The 5,000-nt window shown below is 51.1% G+C and overlaps 1 non-coding gene across 1 annotated transcript in view; it reads right to left on the minus strand.

Annotated features, from left to right (window-relative positions):
* LOC126452474 (small subunit ribosomal RNA) overlaps nucleotides 1-1,213 on the minus strand; it is a 1,909-nt gene extending 696 nt beyond the window's left edge. Inside the window, exon 1 of the ribosomal RNA XR_007584632.1 lies at nucleotides 1-1,213. This exon is cut by the window's left edge and continues 696 nt beyond it. This is a non-coding gene — a ribosomal RNA (small subunit ribosomal RNA).
* Between the last annotated feature and the right edge of the window lie 3,787 nt (nucleotides 1,214-5,000).

The following is a 5,000-nucleotide window of genomic DNA, read 5'->3' on the forward strand; positions in this document are numbered from 1 at the left end:
ACTTCCCCCGGAACCCAAAAGCTTTGGTTTCCCGGAGGCTGCCCGCCGAGTCATCGGAGGAACTGCGGCGGATCGCTGGCTGGCATCGTTTATGGTTAGAACTAGGGCGGTATCTGATCGCCTTCGAACCTCTAACTTTCGTTCTTGATTAATGAAAACATACTTGGCAAATGCTTTCGCTTCTGTTCGTCTTGCGACGATCCAAGAATTTCACCTCTAACGTCGCAATACGAATGCCCCCGCCTGTCCCTATTAATCATTACCTCGGGTTCCGAAAACCAACAAAATAGAACCGAGGTCCTATTCCATTATTCCATGCACACAGTATTCAGGCGGGCTTGCCTGCTTTAAGCACTCTAATTTGTTCAAAGTAAACGTGCCGGCCCACCGAGACACTCAATAAAGAGCACCCTGGTAGGATTTCAACGGGGTCCGCCTCGGGACGCACGAGCACGCACGAGGCGGTCGCACGCCTTCGGCTCGCCCCACCGGCAGGACGTCCCACGATACATGCCAGTTAAACACCGACGGGCGGTGAACCAACAGCGTGGGACACAAATCCAACTACGAGCTTTTTAACCGCAACAACTTTAATATACGCTATTGGAGCTGGAATTACCGCGGCTGCTGGCACCAGACTTGCCCTCCAATAGATACTCGTTAAAGGATTTAAAGTGTACTCATTCCGATTACGGGGCCTCGGATGAGTCCCGTATCGTTATTTTTCGTCACTACCTCCCCGTGCCGGGAGTGGGTAATTTGCGCGCCTGCTGCCTTCCTTGGATGTGGTAGCCGTTTCTCAGGCTCCCTCTCCGGAATCGAACCCTGATTCCCCGTTACCCGTTACAACCATGGTAGGCGCAGAACCTACCATCGACAGTTGATAAGGCAGACATTTGAAAGATGCGTCGCCGGTACGAGGACCGTGCGATCAGCCCAAAGTTATTCAGAGTCACCAAGGCAAACGGACCGGACGAGCCGACCGATTGGTTTTGATCTAATAAAAGCGTCCCTTCCATCTCTGGTCGGGACTCTGTTTGCATGTATTAGCTCTAGAATTACCACAGTTATCCAAGTAACGTGGGTACGATCTAAGGAACCATAACTGATTTAATGAGCCATTCGCGGTTTCACCTTAATGCGGCTTGTACTGAGACATGCATGGCTTAATCTTTGAGACAAGCATATGACTACTGGCAGGATCAACCAGGGAGCTGCGTCAACTAGAGCTGAGCAGCCGGCCGCCCGGGAGTGTGTCCCGGGGGCCCGCGCGAACACGCAAGCGTCCGCTCAATTATTCTGCAAACAGGAGGAGGCTGAGCTCCCCTGCACAACACACCTCGAAACCCTCTCAGGTCCCGGCGGCGCGCAGCGCCGTCCTAAGTACTTGGTCGGGTTCGAGAGAGGCGCAATCGCCCGGAGTTAGGCGAGTAGACGCTTTAGGTGCGACCACCCGTGCTCCCAACTGAGCTTGCCGCTGCCGACAGAGGCCCGGGAGCGTGCTGTCGTGGCATTGCCGGCGGGAGACAACACGCGCCACCTACGGTGACCGGCAGCTCCAACGCCAGCGCCACAGAAGGACAAAAGCCCCACTTGGGTGCCGAAGCGAACTCTCCCAGCACAGCGCACGCGCCAACACGTCCGCACAGCTGCGATACAAACCACCTGCGAGAACCGCTGGGGCGACCGAGCAGCAGACGGCGTCGCGGCGCCGAGCGCCGGGCGGCGGCGCATCCTCAGCGCACACAGTCCTCAATCGGACCAGCACACTGCAGATGGCCACCGCGCTTCGCACCGGGCCCGCGAGGACCTACTTTGGCCGCAAGGCGCCGCGAGCAGGGGGCGCCGGCGCGCAGCTGCGCCGCCTGCCGCGTCCGTCGGCCGGCGCGCCTGCCACTGGCCGCCCCCACCAGCCGGCTGTAGCGCGTGCGCCCACGCACCGCGCTGCCAGCACGCCGGGCGGCCCCCCCTCACCGGCCGGGGACGGTCCCACCCAGCCACCGCCGCGTATCGCCTCACACCCAGATCCCCTTTCGCGTTCGTGGGCATGGTGGGTCCCCTTTCACGTTCGTGGGCATGGTGGGTATCCCTGAAACAACCGGTTAATAGCTCGACCGATCGTCGCCAACACTGATTCACCTCTAGCGAGAACAACCGCACCACAACGGGTTACCTGTTGTTCATTTGCGTAACGTCACCAGCAAACGTAGACGTCCATCGCCATTTGCAACGAGTATTGCATGCCTGTGTCAGGTGTCACAACACACTACGTCTGCCCACATAGACGCAACAACATGTGCACGCCTCGAGAACACGTGGAAGGTAGCCCCCGTACGTATGCGGTGTCCATTGCGCGAACGACTGTCAGCCGGCCTCTGCAGGATGTCGCAGATGTGGAACGCGGTGCAACATGCTATCACGGTGTGTGAGAAGAGACGACTACGTCCGAATACACGCTCCACTACATCAACAGACTGCTCATGCTGATCGCCATCCAGGGCGTCCGTTCCTCCCACACGTCTGAATGGCGTACCACACTGCAATCCAGCTCTTATAGGGAGACGACACGTAGCTGCGTGCACAATATTTGGACTGTATGGTCTGCCGTTGCTAGGCGCAGTCGTCGTACGGTCACACATGTGCCACGATGTATCATTCAGTACATACGGACCAATGTGCAGTACAGTTTGTGGGTTTTGCGTACATCGGCGGACAGGTGACAGGCCGTACCACAACGTAGGCTGAGTACGTCGGCATGCGAAGGGCATTGAACATGCAAACTTCTCAACGACCAGCTTGCGAAGGCAGGGGGGAAGGGGGGGGGGCATGTACGTCCTGCTGCTATCCACATTACAGTGTATAGCAGGAGCATGTGGAAAGTCAGCAACACCTGCAAGGTGTTTAACATGACGCGATACACAGGGGACCGGGCAGTGCGAATAGCGAACTATATTGCGAGGGTTGCGGTTAGGCAACACTACACTAATTTAACGAGTTGCATAACAATTACAGAGCAGGTTCAGCGACAACGTGCGTCAGGTTAAGGCGCAATATAGGTTAGGTTGAGGCACAATATAGGTTAGGTTAAGGCACAACATGGGTTACGTTAAGGCACAAATTGGGTTACGTTAAGGCACAACATGGGTTACGTTAAGGCACAACATGGGTTACGTTAAGGCACAAATTAGGTTACGTTAAGGCACAAATTAGGTTACGTTAAGGCACAAATTAGGTTACGTTAAGGCACAAATTAGGTTACGTTAAGGCACAAATTAGGTTACGTTAAGGCACAAATTAGGTTACGTTAAGGCACAAATTAGGTTACGTTAAGGCACAAATTAGGTTACGTTAAGGCACAAATTAGGTTACGTTAAGGCACAAATTAGGTTACGTTAAGGCACAAATTAGGTTACGTTAAGGCACAAATTAGGTTACGTTAAGGCACAAATTAGGTTACGTTAAGGCACAAATTAGGTTACGTTAAGGCACAAATTAGGTTACGTTAAGGCACAAATTAGGTTACGTTAAGGCACAAATTAGGTTACGTTAAGGCACAAATTAGGTTACGTTAAGGCACAAATTAGGTTACGTTAAGGCACAAATTAGGTTACGTTAAGGCACAAATTAGGTTACGTTAAGGTACAATATGGGTTAGGTTAAGGTACAATATGGGTTAGGTTAAGGTACAATATGGGTTAGGTTAAGGTACAATATGGGTTAGGTTAAGGTACAATATGGGTTAGGTTAAGGCACAACGTAGGTTAGGTTAAGGCACAACGTAGGTTAGGTTAAGGCACAACATAGGTTAGGTTAAGGCACAACATAGGTTAGGTTAAGGCACAACATAGGTTAGGTTAAGGCACAACATAGGTTAGGTTAAGGCACAACATAGGTTAGGTTAAGGCACAACATAGGTTAGGTTAAGGCACAACATAGGTTAGGTTAAGGCACAACATAGGTTAGGTTAAGGCACAACATAGGTTAGGTTAAGGCACAACGTAGGTTAGGTTAAGGCACAACGTAGGTTAGGTTAAGGCACAACGTAGGTTAGGTTAAGGCACAACGTAGGTTAGGTTAAGGCACAACGTAGGTTAGGTTAAGGCACAACGTAGGTTAGGTTAAGGCACAACGTAGGTTAGGTTAAGGCACAACGTAGGTTAGGTTAAGGCACAACGTAGGTTAGGTTAAGGCACAACGTAGGTTAGGTTAAGGCACAACGTAGGTTAGGTTAAGGCACAACGTAGGTTAGGTTAAGGCACAACGTAGGTTAGGTTAAGGCACAACGTAGGTTAGGTTAAGGCACAACGTAGGTTAGGTTAAGGCACAACGTAGGTTAGGTTAAGGCACAACGTAGGTTAGGTTAAGGCACAACGTAGGTTAGGTTAAGGCACAACGTAGGTTAGGTTAAGGCACAACGTAGGTTAGGTTAAGGCACAACGTAGGTTAGGTTAAGGCACAACGTAGGTTAGGTTAAGGCACAACGTAGGTTAGGTTAAGGCACAACGTAGGTTAGGTTAAGGCACAACGTAGGTTAGGTTAAGGCACAACGTAGGTTAGGTTAAGGCACAACATAGGTTAGGTTAAGGCACAACATAGGTTAGGTTAAGGCACAACATAGGTTAGGTTAAGGCACAACATAGGTTAGGTTAAGGCACAACATAGGTTAGGTTAAGGCACAACATAGGTTAGGTTAAGGCACAACATAGGTTAGGTTAAGGCACAACATAGGTTAGGTTAAGGCACAACGTAGGTTAGGTTAAGGCACAACGTAGGTTAGGTTAAGGCACAACGTAGGTTAGGTTAAGGCACAACGTAGGTTAGGTTAAGGCACAACGTAGGTTAGGTTAAGGCACAACGTAGGTTAGGTTAAGGCACAACGTAGGTTAGGTTAAGGTACAACGTAGGTTAGGTTAAGGTACAACGTAGGTTAGGTTAAGGTACAACGTAGGTTAGGTTAAGGTACAACGTAGGTTAGGTTAAGGTACAACGTAGGTTAGGTT

This window comes from Schistocerca serialis, unplaced genomic scaffold, assembly GCF_023864345.2.
Source record: "Schistocerca serialis cubense isolate TAMUIC-IGC-003099 unplaced genomic scaffold, iqSchSeri2.2 HiC_scaffold_88, whole genome shotgun sequence".
NCBI classification, from domain to species: Eukaryota; Metazoa; Arthropoda; class Insecta; order Orthoptera; family Acrididae; genus Schistocerca; species Schistocerca serialis.